A 16,744-nucleotide genomic window follows, 5' to 3' on the forward strand; every position below is an offset into this window, starting at 1 on the left:
GGGCATGGCAACCCACTCCAATATTCTTGGGCTTCCCTTGTGGCTAAGCTGGTAAAGAATCTGCCTGCAATGTGGGAGACCTGGCTTCGATTCCTGGGCTGGGAAGATGCCCTGGAGAAGGGAAAGGCTACTCACTCCAGTATTCTGGCCTGGAGAATTCCATGGACTGTATAGTCCATGGGATCACAAAGAGTCAGACATGACTGAGCGACTTTCACTTTCAGGAATGTCAAAAATATGTGAGACAGTTATGAAAATGTTTTAAATTCTCAATAAATGGCTTAAAATATGTCCCAAATAAGTGAAAAGGCTATACCATGTACATGAATAAGAAGATCTTATCGAGTGTTGATTTGCTCTATGCTGCTGCTGCTGCTGCTAAGTCGCTTCAGTCATGTCCGACTCTGTGCGACCACATAGACGGCAGCCCACCAGGCTCCCCCTTCCCTGGGATTTTCCAGGAAAGAGTACTGGAGTGGGTTGCCATTTCCTTCTCCAATGCATGAAAGTGAAAAGTGAAAGTGAAGTCGCTCAGTTGTGTCTGACTCTTAGCCACCCTATGGACTGCAGCCTACCAGGCTCCTCCGTCCATGGGATTTTCCAGGCAAGAGTACTGGAATGGGTTGCCACTGTCTTCTCTGATTTGCTCTATATTAATCTATAACTGTAATACCACTTTAAATAATGAATGCAATCAATAGAATTTTTAATAGACTATGACAAGCTGAGCTCAAAATTTATAGCTAAAGATAAAGGCCTATGAAAACAAAAGAAAACTATGATTAAAACAAACAAGACTGAAGGACTTACCCTCTCAAAAACCAAATCTTATTATAAAGCTGCTGCTGCTGCTGCTGCTAAGTTGCTTCAGTCATGTCCGACTCTGTGCGACCCCATAGACAGCAGCCCACCAGGCTCCCCCGTCCCTGGGATTTTCCAGGAAAGTACTAGAGTGGGTTGCCATTTCCTTCTCCAATGCATGAAAGTGAAAAGTGAAAGTGAAGTCGCTCAGTCGTGTCCGACTCTTCACGACCCCATGGACTGCAGCCCACCAGGCTCCTCAGTCCATGGGATTTTCCAGGCAAGAGTACTAGAGTGGGTTGCCATTGCCTTCTCTGTATTATAAAGCTACATTAAAAAAAAAAAAAAAACCCAACCATTATGAAAAACGTATGAGGATAAACAATCCAATGGAACAAAGCAGAGAATCCAGAAAGAATTATATCACTGAAGAATCATTGCAAATTTGGGAGAAAATGGTGAGATATTCCACAAACAGTGCTGAAGTAATTGGCTCTCCATATAAGAATAAAATTAAATTGCTATTTCATGTCACATAGAAAACATATTCTAGGTGGAATAAATATTTGAATGTAAAAGGCAAAGCTTTACATTTTAAAGGGCCTATCTTTATGCCATTGGGTTAAGGAGTATCATATTTTTAAGATGCAAAAAGCAAAACCCATTAAGAAAAAGTTTTATAAATTCTTGTGTTAAAATTTTTCATCTTTTAAATTATGAGACCCGATACATAAAATTAGGAGACAAACTGAAAGATGAGTTTTTTTTTTTTAAGTCTACAATAGATTAAAAAACTAGCATATATGATAAATAAAAATATACATTAATCAATAGAAAAAATTATTATCCAAGTAGAAACAAAAACCCAAATGGACAACAGACAAGAAAATATGCTCAACTTCCCTAGTAACAAAATAAAGAAAAACTGAAAACAATAATAAGATTTTATTTCACACCTATCATATAAGCAAAAACGAACAAGACTAATAATACCAAGATTTGAAAAAAATATGAGAAAGTTGTGTCTTTCCTTCTTGGCTATGGAAGCATAAGCTGGCTCAGTCATTTTGCTGAACAAATTGGCAGTGTCTAGTGATATGGAAGATGCCCACATCCTATGACTCAGAAACTCTACTTACAGGTATATATTCTTAAGAAAATCTCTTAAGATGTAAAGATGTTCACTGTTTCTAGTTTAAAAAAAAAAAAGGTACCTGACTACCCAACATTTAAAGGTAAGTAAAAAAATATTGTATACATCTGTACAATGCACGCTATAAACCAGAGCTTCATGTTTAAACATAGATGAATCTTATTAAGATACTATCCAAAAAAAAGTGCAGAAGAATATATTCAATGTAGTATTATTTATAAAGAGCTTGACTACTACATGACTACTATACACTTTAAGGCAATGGCACCCCACTCCAGTACTCTTGCTTGGAAAATCCCATGGACTGAGGAGCCTGTTAGGCTGCAATCCATGGGGTCGCTAAGAGTCGGACATGACTGAGCAACTTCACTTTCACTTTTCACTTTCATGCATTGAAGGAAATGGCAACGCATTCCAGTGTTCTTGCCTGGAGAATCCCAGGAACGGGGGAGCCTGGTGGGTTACAGTCCATGGGGTCATACAGAGTCGGACACGACTGAAGTGACTTAGCATAGCATGGAAAAACACCTTTGTTAGCTTCAGATTAGTGGTTTCCTCTGATGAGAAAGAGAAGGGAATGGGAAAAAGGTAACAGGATTTGATGAGATCTTTATTTATATTTTAAAATTCTAAAACACACATGATAAAAGTCTTGACATTTGTTAAACCTGAATGGTTGGTACTATGGGTGTTTGTTATTTTATTTTCTTTGCTTCTGTGTATGTCTGAAATATCTTAGCATTTATAGATTTTTCTTTTAAAGAACAAAGAAAAGTTTTCAAACACAATGATATGACCACTTCTCTGAGACTTCTGAGTTCTTCAGAGATGTCTGGACCAATGCTCATGGATGCTCTGAGCAGGCGAAGCATCAGGAAGATCTCTGGCATCTGATGAAGTGAATCCATCTGGCACCAACCTGCTAACCTCCTATTAAAAGAGTACTGACAAACTCCATCACTTAAATGGACAACACCAGAATCAATTGCTTTCCAATTCAACTAAGCCCTTCCCTAGACAAATAAAGTGAAACCTTCAAACGTAAATCAATACCCAAACTTCAGAATCACCAACACTACAACATTAACCCTTCCAATCTGAAAAAAATGAAAGCAATTGTCCATGCTTGAAGGCACATTTATCTGATATGTTGTTTAAGATTTTAAATATGCTGAGATATGAAATGGTGGTATTTATATATTTTTTATTCCTGAGCAGTGAGAATTATACGCAACACGTTATTTCTTTCTTAGTCCTTTCAAGCACCAGAATTATATTCCAGGCTGGACACAGATCCAGACTGAATGTTGCATCAGGTAAATTTACACATATACTCTCTTCCCCTGCAAGTTCATAGCCAAAGAGAGCTGCCAGGAGTCAGTCCAACGAACAAAAGATCTGTACAGAGAAAAACAGATAATGAATATTTAATAAGCACTTCCTAAATGTAAAGTGCCATACTAAGTAATAAAGAGAAGATAAATACATATGCCATGAATTCTACTATGATGTTTATAATCCAATTAATTCACTCATACATTTATCCAACCAGTCAGTCATCCATCCCTCCACTCGCCCTTCTTCCTATCCAACTTTTCACCCTGAATCCTACATCTTTCCACTCATCCTCACAATAACCCTTCACCCATCCATCCTTTCACACTTCCAACGACCTTGATCCTCCCTTCCAACTCTCCATTCACCTACTCAGTTACCTTTTATGGCTCCCCACATCCATCTCTCCAACTCACTAACGACCTCTACTGCATTGAATAGTGTCCCCCCACCAAAATTCATGTCCACCTAAAACCTCAGAATATGACCTGTTTATTTGGAAACAGAATCTTTGCAGATGTAATTAGTTAAGATGAGGTCATAGTGGATTAGAGTGGGCCTCATTCCAATGACTACTGCCCTCATAAGAGGAGAAAATAGAGACAAGGAGACACAGGAGGATGCCACCTAACAACATCAGAGATTAGAATGAAGCATCTACAGGTCAAGGAAGGCCAAAAATTGCTGGCAACCACCAGAAGCTAGGGGCTTCCCAGATGGTGCTAGTGGTAAAGAATCTGCCTGTAAATGTAGGAGACACAGACACGGTTTCAATCCCTGAGTCTGGAAGATCCCCTGGAGAAGGAAATGGCAACCCACCCTTGTATTCTTCGGGCTTCCCAGGTAGCTTAGATGGTAAAGAATCTACTTGCAATGCAGGAGACTTGGGTTCAATTCCTGGGTCAGGAAGATCCCCTGAAGGAAGAAATGGCAACTCACTTCCATATTCTCACCTGAGGACAGAGGAACCTGGCAGGTTACAGTCCATGGGGTCACAAAGAGTCGGACACAGCTGAGCAACTAACACTTTCACTTTCTTTCATCAGAAGCTAGAAGAGGCAAGGAAGGATCCTCTCTCCTGTTAAGGCCTTAGCAAGCACACAGTCCTGACAACACCTTGATGTTGGATCGCTTCCCTCCAGAAAGACAGTGAAAGTGAAAGGCACTCAGTCCTGTCCTACTCTTTGTGACCCCGTGTCCATGGAATTCTTCAGCCAAGAATTTTCTAGTCTGCCAGGCTCCTCTGTCTATGGAACTCTCCAGCCAAGAATACTGGTAGATGGTAGCCGTTCCCTTCTCCAGGGGACCTTCCCAACCCAGGAATCAAACCCAGGTCTCCCACACTGCAGGGAGATTCTTTACCAGCTGAGCTACCAGGGAAGCCCCTTCCCTCCAGAATTCTGGAACAATAAAATTCTGTTGTTTTAAGCCACTGAATTTGCAGTACTAAGTTTTGGCCGACATGAAACTAATACACCGTTCTACCAACTATTCCTCACCGCCTCTCCAATCTCCAACCTGTAGGTAAACCTTCCATAGCCCTTCACCCATCCACCTCGTTAACCACTCATTCCATCCATCTGTGGTTTATTTACGGTCTATGTGCCAGACATTGTTCTGAGTGCTAAGTATACAACAAAAACAATGACAGTAGCAAAATGTGATGGGTTTTGCCTCCCTTGCATGCTAATATCCCCATTAACATCACCAGACTCCAAGTATAAATATAAGCTAAATAAACACAATGAGCTTGTCAAGAAAACCGAGCTTCAAGGCAAGTTCCCCAGTTACGTTCGCCACCTATTGGTGGCACTCAGGTCCTTCCAGTATAAAAGTGCTGAACCCCCGCCCCACCTTCCTATATAAAAGTTCTAAAGCCTTCACTAGGTGGTGAGCAGTCTCTTCCCTGACGGATATATGGTATTAAACACAGAATCATACAAATAAATACAAGAAGTCCCCTACACGTCAACAAGTTCTGTTCTGCGAACACACTGATAAGTTCAATTTGTTTGTAAGTCCAACCCAAGTTAGCCTAGGTACCCCACTGGGACAACTGGTCATACACCGTTGCTTTTATGCTTGCTTCCAGTCCTGCTGGGCTTGAGATAAAGATACTGTACAACTGTACTCAGCATTGTACACAAAAGCACAACCCCTTGTAGAGGACGTACGCACGTGACAATGTATGTCCGACACATGAACTAGTTTACATGATCTGGACTTGCAAACACACATGCACCCTTGAAAGTTCGAAACTTGAAGGTTCATACGTAGGGGACTTAGTATTTATAAGCTGTGCTAAATTCCATGAAGGAAAGAACTCGGTTCTATGAAGAAGACACTAACACTGCAGAGGCCAGGACACCAGTTACGGTTGGGAAGGCCTCCGGGAGTTGGGAAAACAAGAACAAACTCATGAAGTGAACCTTCACCCCTACATGGGCTTAAGGCAGGATGGGGGCTCTATGGGATCTGTCAAAGTAAGTAAACGCTACACACTTTCAGAACAGTAGGAGCCCAGGGCAGGCTGCAAAGGCTTCTTGGAGAAGGATCTACCTAGACTCTGAAGGGTTGTTAGGTTTTAACTAATTGGTGCTTGCAGGGGGCGGGGGACTTCATCTAGAATTTGTTGTTGTTCAGTGGCTAAGTCATGTCTGACTCTTTGTGACCCCACAGACTGCAGCACGCCAGGCTTCCCTGTCCTCCACTATCTCCTGGAGTTTGCTCAAGGAAATTCATGTTCCTTGAGTCGGTGATTGCTATCTATTTAGAATGGTCCTCAATAAACAAAAGTACAGAAGTCATTCATTCATCCAAGAGACCCTGACTTTGTGTGCCAAGGACTGCTTTGGCAGGCTGGTGGAGACTTCAGATTCCTCCCCAGAACACAGCTGTTAAATGACTGAAAATATGCCAAGTGACGAAGGGAACCAATTCTATCAAAATACAATCATAGCAACATATTTTAAATAAATGTGTGATATATATAAATTCATATTAAAGTGTTAAATAGTAAGATCTATACTATATTTAATAACTACTGTCATTTCGAAGTAATTTGATGAAAGTAAACAATAATTCTAAGATATCTGCAACCATGGCAATGTGATATGAAAATACAAGTGATTTTTATTACTGAAAACAGAGAACTGCTCCTATTAGTGTGGTTCATTGCTAGCATTCAAAATGAAAGGAAATAAAATTTTCAGTTACAGGTGAGTAAAAATAGGTAATTTTTCCCACATTCAAGTTTACAGACCACGGAATTCTTTTCACAGACCCCCTTGGGGGCCCATGGACCCCAGGACAGGAATTCCAAATTTATGTGTTAAAGTATTTATGTACTGATTCATTCATTTATTCACTTATTCATTTCCAAAAAATCCTAGGTGCTTATGACATGCTTGACAATGTGGTAAGTGCTAGGAACACTTTGGGATGAAAAGATAGATGTGGTTTCTGCCCTAGTGAGCTTATCTTCTAGTGGGCAGGAATAGTCAAGAAGCAGGCAAATAACATGACAATTACAGACTGAGACATCCGCCGGGTAGTGAATCCTCAGAGCTATACAGTACAGTTAAACTTTGGCGGGGAGAGCGGAGGTACTCTTGGCGTGACAATCCATGGAGGAAGCAAGAGCCCAGGGAACCACAATGCAGAAAATTCAGAACACGGGGACCCTGTGACGGGAGGGGAGCTTGGGTAACTGAGAAACAGGAAGACAGCTCGTGCAGCTGGAGTGAGGACAGCAACTGGAGAGGCAGAAGAGGAAAGGAAAGGTGGAGTAGCTGCCAGGTGATAATGCTGGACCTCATAGACCCGGGGGGCGGGTTGGGTCGCACTTTAAATCCAGCACGGAGATGTGGCTTAAGCAGGGAAATAAAAGCATCTGACTACATTGTTTTAAAAGGTTTCTTTGGATGCTGAGTAGAGAACGGATTATAGCAGAAGACTGTTGGCAGAGGCAACAAGCTTAGATGCTACAGCATCCACCCAAATGAGTTGCCTGAGTCAAGGCTGGCTTAGGGCGAGGCAAGTAAGGCATTTAGGACACAAACTTTAAGAAAGCACTCACTCCCCAGCTTGCAGTGCTGGCAGAGATAGAAAGACCCGGGCAGCATGAAGATAGTTTTTGGAGATAATGGGCAAGACGGAAAAAAACATTTATTCTAAGAATGTTTGCAGTTCAGTCGTGAGTAATAGGTTGAGAAAGGAGCTTATGCAACCACCAGGGAGGGTCTTGAATAACAGAGAAAGAATTTCTGACTTTCTCCTGTAGCTAATGAAGAGGCACATAATTACATAACATTTCATACACTGTCTTGACAAAAGGCTACAGAGCTCCAGTAGCCCTTCTGGAAAACGAAGCAACTTCAATGATGTAAACCATGTGTTTGGAAACAGAACAGTGTACAGAGCAACCTAGAGCTATTATGACACCAAGAAGCCACCACGCCAGCCTGAACCACCCACCTCCAGGCTGCTTTAACCCAGGAGGAAATGAACTTCTATTCTGTTTTAGCAACTGATTTCCAGACCCGTCTACTGACAAACACAATTCCTAAACAATGCAGAAACCTGTCCGTAATTCTTACTAAAAAGCCAAATGAATTGAGATTCCTCGACGTACTTTTTCCACTCATTCATTTCCATTTAAATATAGTCAACTGTGCATCTCGCTTTGGTTGGCTAGGTGCCATCAAAAGAAGACTTTTCTAGGTCTTCCCTGGCTGTCCAGTGGTTAAGGCTGTGTACATCCACTCCTTGGGACACAGAACCCAGTCAAGGAACTAAGACCCTGCATCTCACATGTTATATGGCACAGCCAAAAAAAAAAAAAAAAATCTCAGCAAGTTTCTAGGAAAAAAAGGAGATTTTTCTCCCTTGTTGCTTCTGAAAAAAAACCTCTCAAATCCACAGTGAACTAACTCTGGGGTAGAGAAGGGTAGTCTGATATTATATGTCATTACAAACTCGAAGTGCCTCTTTTCTGACTCTGAAAAGGTCAGCAGTCACAGAGGCACCAAAAAAGTCACGGCGATGAACAGAACACCGTGGAAACTGGCAGGGGAAGTAGGAACTAATGAATGTCAGCGCCGACAAATGCCAGCTGTCAATCAAAGGCGCAGAAAGGAAGGTGTTTCCTCCAAGAATAGTGGGAGACACCTTCACAAACAGCAACAAAGGTGGCTCCAGCTCGGTGGCAAAATGGAACGTATTCAGCCAGTGTCTGGCATTTTATGAAGCTGTAAAATCAACTCTGCTGATATCGGAGAAGTGCTGGAAGGTGCTTTTGAAATCATTTGTTCAATGCCCCTTTATATAAGTGAGGCACTTGAGTCTCAGGGTAATGGAAGCTGATTCCCAAAGGCATGTGGACATTAGTGGAGGGATGCGATGGGAATCTAGGTCCCATACTTACTGACTTCTCTACACATAGGCTTTCCTGGTGGCTCAGGTGGTAAAGAATTTGCCTGCAATGCAGAAGACTTGGGTTCCATCTCTAGGTCATGAAGATCCCCTGGAGAAGGGAATGGCTACCCACTCCAGTATCCTTGCCTGGAGAATCCCATGGACAGAGACGCTATAGTCTGTAGGGTCTCAAAGAGTTGGACAGGATTGAGCGACTAACACTTCCACTTCCACTCTACATACTTCCTTAGGGATTGTTTAGAATCAGCTTTTATCTAAGGCGGGGGTTGGTAAACTTTTCTGTAAAAGGTCAGATAATAAACACTGTCGGTTTGCAGGCTTCAGGGCGTCCTTGGAAACTACTCAACTGAATTTGACCCATGGGCCATGAGTTGCTGCCTCTTTACCTAAGGCACTGTATTCATGTGGTTCCCAGACCAGCAATGCCAGCAGTATCTAGAATGTTCTAAAAATGCAAATTTTTAACCTTCCACCTCCAAACCGAATGAATCAGAAATTCCATGGGTGACATCTAGAATTCTATTTCCGCAGAACTTCCAGGTGATTTTGACACACACTAAAGTTCAAAAACCATCGAGCTAGAAACACAGCAAATTGCCATCTCACGTAACCACTTCTAGCGCATGGTCTGGGGTGTGGCTTCTAGTAGGAGCCTGTGACAGAAACCACTAGCTTCCCACCCAAAAATCTGTTCTCTTGTTCTTCTTTATTCTCCAATCCCAAGTCTCAGCTACAATAAATTTTACATTTCTATGCTTTCCAGGCTCACTCTCAGCTAGGTTTTGCCATGTAACTAAATTTTGACCTGTGAGATGTAGAAGAGTATATGTGGCAGCTCCTGGGGAACTCTTTTAAAAGACAGCTGATTGCCTCTTTCACCCCTTTTCCCTATCCAGTTATCTGAAATGTAGACACAATGGCTGGAGCTCCAGCAGCCATACTGAACCATGAGGTGACCTTGGGGGGCATAGAAGCCATCCAGTAAGGAACAGGATAGAAGACAATTGTGCCCTTATTGTGTAGCCACCTTACAGGCATTGAGTGCTCCACTGCCAGGCTTCTTTTATATGACAGTGAAATAAAATTCTGTCTCACTTAATCCGTTGTTCATTTGAGTTTTCTGTCATAAAACACCAAACCTAAATCAACTGGTTCAGTATCCAGTGAACATTGGTTAAATGAATAAATCAATCACAAGCAAAGAAGATGATCTGGGTCTCAAGTTACAGGTACATTTGATTAGTATAAACAATCCTTCCAAAAACAGTGTCCTCAGGGACCGACATAATAAAAAGAACCACATTAGGTGGCGAAAACATTAGAAACTTCTCTGTACATGGTAACCTTCATTTCTCGCATTGCTCAGAGCCAAGCTGGTAAAGGAGCAAAAGCCTTTTCTTCATGTTCCCTTAGGAGGTAGCCACTATATCCATGAGGCCACAGTTACCTCGTCCTCGAAGACTTTTCTAATCAGAGCACACCCAGTGCTCTGCAGGTTTGTATCTCACAGCAGCACGCACAGGACTGTTCTGTCCTGCTTCATTCGATTCACACTGATCTGTCATTTTGCAGTGATTCTCCGGTTACTTTTCAGGCAGAGTGTTTTCTTACCCGTGGCCGGCACTCAATCAATACCTGTGGAATTGAGCTGACTTCCCTGGTAAGCGTTTTGTTTCTCTTGCCAGAACAGAAATGCCCTGAGAAGCTGGGACTGACTTTCCTATTTTCCAAACAACCCCCCACTAGTGCCAACAATGTGCAGAACTGTGCACCAGCAAGCACCCCATGAACACAGCTGAGTGCGTCCCGGGCACGTCCCCGTCTCCACCCAGAGGCGGGGGTGGAGATGCTTTGATGCCTCAGAGCAGCACTGGCCTTGGCCTCTGCTCACTTTCTGGACATTGAGACCTTCCCTGATTCCCCAAGCCCAGAAACAGAGATCCTCAAACATTTTCAGTGAGGATCTTTTTTTTTTTTTTTTGATCAATCTGAGAAAGATAAACCATTTTGCTCCATAATGCCCCCAAAGCTACATTGAACCAATGCTTACTTCTGCTTATGCTCTCATTAGTCTTTCTTAAGCTTTTATAACTCATGACCCTTTGATAAACATTTTTAAACACTTTTATATCTCAGGTTACTGAGACATAAGTGACATACAATAAACTGCATTATCAGGTGGCGAGCAGTAAAGAATCCACCTGCCAATGCAGGAGACTCAAGATATTCGGGTTTGATCCCTGGATCGGGAACATCTCCTGGAGTAGGAAATGGCAGCCCACTCCAGTATTGTTGCCTGGAGAATTCCACGGACAGAGGAGCCTGGCAGGCTATAGCCCATGGGGTCACAGAGTTGGACACGACTGAGCACACGTGCATCACCACTGAGAGTATACAATTTGATAAGTTTGGAAATATGCACACACTCATGATGTCATTGTCACAATATCAAGGGAACACACAGGTCTGTCGCCTGCAAAAGCTTCCTTGTATCCCTTTGTGGGTTTGTGTGCATGTTGCTTTGTTTTGTTTTGTTTCAGTATTTGCTTAATACTCTCTTAAATGTTTAGCATAATACAGAGTTGTTGACTAGAGGCACAATCCTACATATCAGACTTCTAGAATGAATTCATCTTATGCAACCAAAACTATACCAACTAAGCAAGTCCAGTTTCCCCCTCCTCTTGGCCCCTGGCAACCATGGCTCTCTTCCCTGCTTCCATGAGCCTGACAGTTTCAGGTGCCTCGCATAAGTGGGGTCATCCAGTATTCTGTGACTGGCTTACTTTACTGGGCATGGTGTCCTCCAAGTTCATCTGTATTGTCACCAATGACAGGATTCCTTCTTTTCTAGGGCTGAATAAAATTCCATGGTGTGTATACACTGCTTTTTTATTACCCATTTATCTTGATACCACATTTTTAAAGTTGCATGTTTCTCTAATGGTATTTGAAATTTCAAGATGAGTTAATATTGTGGCTAAAACATATCAAGTCATGACACTGTTCAACAGGGCCTGCTGTCACTACTCCAGGAAGACTACACACACAAGTCGCAAATGAAAACCTTTGCTTTGCATGCTCATCTCTGACTCTTGCTGGTTCAGTCTCTGTTTGGATCTCACACACTTTGGTGAAACACAAATTACTGTTTGATTCCATGGACTAAACTAGGGGGAAACCTTCAATACCTCAGAGCATGACTGATATCCAGCCAGCAGACAATGACTGGCATCCATTCAGCTGGTCAATGCATCCATCCATTCAAGCTGACCAGTACCTACAACTAACCAATTGTTAAACTTTTTGACTATCACCCACAGCATCCAGAAGGTAACATAAATTAGAAATTCCATAATAATTTAACTGAAAGAGAAGGGCTGAGACCATGCAAAAAATAAAAATACATGGAAATTCAGCAACGTCTGGTGACAACATAAGGCTCTCCACATAGCATCTCATACTTTGCATTTAGTGCAAAGTAGAAATTTAGTAAATATCTGGTGCAAGTGTGAATTAATAGATGCAATGAGTTCCGTGCTTCACTCTAATGTAACACACCTGCCTGGCATTAGTTTGGAGAATTATTAACATCATTATATAAACATGTCCCTTATGCTACCTACCACATGGCAGCATCCACATGAGAAAAAACTTGTTACCAAAATAACGCACCTGCAACTCAAAGCATCTATCCTTTCCATTTAGGGCTTGTTGTTAAAACCAGAGTTTTCTTTCTCCATCTATGACAATTCAATATGAACATCACAGAGGTCTCTCTACATCAGGCTGATCAGAATCCATCTGTCCAAAGTGCCTCAAGGAGTCACCCACCCCCAAAAGACATTTATCTGTTTATATTGCTGTCATATGCTCCCTGTGTGACCTAGGGCAAGATACTTAATCTTAGTTTCCTCATCTGTAAAGAGGGGTTAATAATAGCCCCTACGCCTTATAGCGGTTTTAAAAGGATTCAGTGAGATCATGGATATAAAACACTGAGCACAAAGCTCAGAATGTAGCATGTTTTTCATAGTGTTAACAATTATGGAAGATCTCATTAACCACCAAGCAGAATGCTAAGCTGGAAGAAGGATGGAGCCATCCCTTACTCGAATCCCACTCCAAACCAAAACCAAACTGATACAGTACATTAAAAGTTCAATTCAGTTCAGTTGCTCAGTCGTGTCCGACTTTTTGAGACCCCATGGACTGCAGCATGCCAGGCCTCCCTGTCCATCACCAACTCCCAGAGTTTACTCAAACTCATGTCCATTGAGTCAGTGATGCCATCCAACCATCTCATCCTCTGTCATCCCCTTCTCCTCATTGAACGTTATCTGCCCACATCGCAAAGTTTCTTCCTTGAGAGACAGCTTCGGGAAATGGGTTTAGACATCATGACTTCAATGACCATTCCTCCTTGTCCTCCTGACCTCACACCCCAAACCCATCTTCAGAGCTAAGCGGAAGCCTCCTTCAGGCTTTAGAAAGCAGATGCTGCTCTGTCCTGACTCAGGACTTCATCTCTCCCGGCATCAGAGCAGGAGTCTGACAGCCTTTGAAGTTTGGGATGTGTCCCCCCTCTGCCTCTCGGGGGTCTTTACTTCTGCTGCTCTGCACTTCTGGGAGGGCTGGCTGTGCACTGGCTCACGCAGCAGCCCCCAGGGTCTTTCCCAGACTGGGATCCTGTCTCATTATGTCCTTCTTCTGGAGCGAGCACCAACTTATTTATCTATCACCAAAAGAAGAGAGGGAAGGAGCAGCAGAGAGCTTCAAGATTAGCTCATGTTGGTGGAGAGCAAGCGTCCTGTTGAAGGTAGCCATGCTGAAGGAGTGCTATGCAATCACACGGACATCACAGCAGAGGCAGGCTACAGGCTTTCTCATTTTCCTGATCGAATAAGACCTCATTCACGATCACTTATTCTATTTATAAAAATGATGAGCTTCCAAGGGACAGGCATTCCCACCCAGGATCTATCACTCAGAGACCCTGGGACAAGCGACTGGACCATGTAAAGCCTCCCTTCCCAATCATGTCTGTTCCGTGTGACACAGAAGGTCAACATCACAGGGATAGAGACAGATACACGAGGGAATTGTTTGAGCAGCACCCAGCACAGTGCCGGCTGCGCAGGAGGCACTTAGTAACTGTTGGCTTTAATACCAATTTATAAGGCCAGTCCATTGGTGGCTCAGATGGTAAAGAATTCACCTGCAATGCAGGAGACGCAGTTTCAATTGCTGGGTTAGGAAGATTCCCTGGAGGAGGGAATGGCCACCCACTCCAGTATTCTTGCCTGGAAAATTCCATAAATCAGAGGAGCCTGTTGGGCTATAGTCCATAGGATCGCAGAGTCAGACATGACTGAGTGACTAACACTTCACATTACAGTAGTACTATTCACAATACTCAAAAGATGGAAACAACTCAAATGTCCTTTGGCAGATGAATGGATACACAAAATGTGGTCTGTCCATATGATGGGTTATTTAGTTCAGTTCAGTCACTCAGTCATGTCTAACGCTTTGCGACCACATGGACTGCAGCACGCCAGGCTTCCCTGTTCATCACCAACTTCCAGAGCTAACTCAAACTCATGTCCATTGAGTTGGTGATATCATCCAACCATCTCATCCTCTGTCATCCCCTTCTCCTCCAGCCTTCAATCATTCCCAGCATCAGGGTCTTTTCCAATGAGTCAGTTCTTTGCATCAGGGGGCTAAAGTATTGGATCTTCAGCTTCAACATCAGTCCTTCCAATGAATATTCAGGACTGATTTCCTTTAGGATGGACTGGTTGGATTGCCTTGCAGTCCAAGGGACTCTCAAGAGTTTTCCCTGACACCACAGTTCAAAAGCCTCATTCTTCAGTGCTCAGCTTTCTTTATAGTCCAACTCTCATATCCATACATGACTGCTGGAAAAACCAGAGCTTTGACTAGACAGACCTTTGTTGGCAAAGTAATGTTTCTGTTTTTTAATATGCTGCCTAGGTTGGTCATAGCCTTTCTTCCAAGGAGCAAGCATCTTTTAATTTCATGGCTGCAGTCACCATCTGCAGTGATTTTGGAGCCCCCAAAAATAAAGTTTGTCACTGTTTCCCCATCTATTTGCCATGAAGTGATGGGACCAGATCCCATGATATTAGTTTTCTGAACGTTGATCTTTAAGCCAACTTTTTACTCTCCTCTTTCACTTTCATGAAGAGCTGGGTTATTATTCAGCCTTAAAAAGGAAAGAAATCCAGCCATATGCTACAACATGGATGACCATGCTAGGTAAAACAAACCAGCTACAAAGTGAAAAAGCCAATGAAAAATCCCTAGGTTAGCAGGAGAGATCTCTGGGTAACAGTAATACAGAGCAGGTACCGGGTACCAGAAATTTCAAATACATTACCCCCCATTATTACAACAACCTGAAAGGTAAGCACAGCTACCCTCACCTCTCTGGGCCTCACCTTCTTCTGACAACAGTGCCAGTCTCACGGGGCAGCTGTGATGGCCAAGTGATTCCACCCGTGAGCAAGCAGAGCACACGGGAAGCTCTACAGAAACCCGCAGTGGGTGTAAGTAAGCACACACAGCTCTCCCTCTGCCCTCTTGTAAGCTACCTGCTGGAAGGGAGCGACTCTGCACTCAGATGCATTTGCTGTGGCTAGAAGGAAGGGCTCACCCCTTCCAGGAAGCTCTCCCTGACTAGCAGCCCTCCACAATACGGGACCAAGGGATCTTCCTCTGGCTACTCCAAGTCCCTGTGTTTCCCTCTGTCCCAGCACTTGACACAATGTTGTAACGTAACAATTGTTGATTTATGGATCTTCCACAAAACACTTAGAGAGGGGAGACAAATCTGTACCCAGCCCCTGGCACCAGCACACTTCCAGCTCATAATCTATTGGATACAAAGACAGATGGACAATGTTTGGTGGACAGATGGGTGGATGGGTAGATGGGTTGGTGGTTGAACTAATTGATGGATAGATGAGTGGATGGGTGAATGGGTAGATGGATGGATGGGTAGGTGGATGAGCAGATGGGTAGAAGGATGGGTGGACAGGTAAATGGATGGGTGGATGGGTAGATGGGCAGGTAGATGGATGGGTGGGTGGGTGGGTGAACTGATGGATGGATAGATGAGTAGATGGATGAATGGGTAGATGGATGGATGGATGAATGGATGGGCAGGTGGATGAATAGATGGACAAGTGGATAAATGGATGAATGGAGGGTATGGTTGGGTGGATGAGGGGATGGATGGGCGGATGAATGAGCCAAAAAGGGAGCCCTACCTCTAACTGGATCCCTTGACTAGGAACTCACTCGGATTCTTTCTCTAATGAACACATGCCTCTTTTCTACACCTTTTTCTCTCTTCGTCCCTTTTGTTTAAAAAAAAAAAAAGAACTTGTATTTAGGGCTTTTTTCTCCATCAAAAAAGGCAGGAAATAAATTTTTACTTTAAATCCACATAAAACACCCAAGAAACATTCGCGTTCTGTCTCTGAATGAAGAAAGGCTAGGAGGCCAGGCTGTGCCAGCGGTGAAGCCACGAGTCTGTTTTGACAAGTTATCTCCTCATAAACATACTGGTTTATCTCACGCTAAACATTCAGACATGTGATGTAGACAAAGGGGGAAAATACGCCGCACACTTTCTAGACAGCCTGTGAGCATCCATGCCACTGATACAAGCATCTGAACTCGGGGCTGATGCTAAATAAATCAGAAAAGCAAATGTTTGTTGCAACACGCGGAACCTCACCATCCGTTTGAGGCATTCCCAGAGGGATACACAGGGAGGAGTGTCGGAAACGAGGGGGTTAGGGAAAGTCCACAAGAAACAGCAGCTCTCAGAGAGGACGGGGATGGTGGGGACAGACGTGGAGGAGCACGGGGGAGGCTAAACTGGTGGTTTTCGAGTGGAGGCTGGCCTGGCCCCCAAGAAACAGTTGACAATGTCTGGACACATTCTGGTTGTCGTAAGTTGGGGAGGCTGCTCCTAGCATTGAG

General features: G+C 43.3%; 1 protein-coding gene and 1 long non-coding RNA gene across 3 annotated transcripts in view; both read right to left on the bottom strand.

Moving 5' to 3' along the window:
* GRIN2A (glutamate ionotropic receptor NMDA type subunit 2A) overlaps positions 1-16,744 on the bottom strand; it is a 457,913-nt gene that overhangs the window by 317,337 nt on the left and 123,832 nt on the right. The gene's annotated exons all lie outside the window — the stretch shown is intronic.
* Positions 3,142-3,840, bottom strand: LOC133238226 (uncharacterized). Its single transcript, XR_009733473.1, has 2 exons — positions 3,670-3,840; positions 3,142-3,352 (listed from the first exon to the last, which is right to left on the bottom strand). It is a non-coding gene; the product is annotated as an uncharacterized LOC133238226 (long non-coding RNA).

This window comes from Bos javanicus, chromosome 25 (assembly GCF_032452875.1).
Source record: "Bos javanicus breed banteng chromosome 25, ARS-OSU_banteng_1.0, whole genome shotgun sequence".
NCBI classification, from domain to species: domain Eukaryota; kingdom Metazoa; phylum Chordata; class Mammalia; order Artiodactyla; family Bovidae; genus Bos; species Bos javanicus.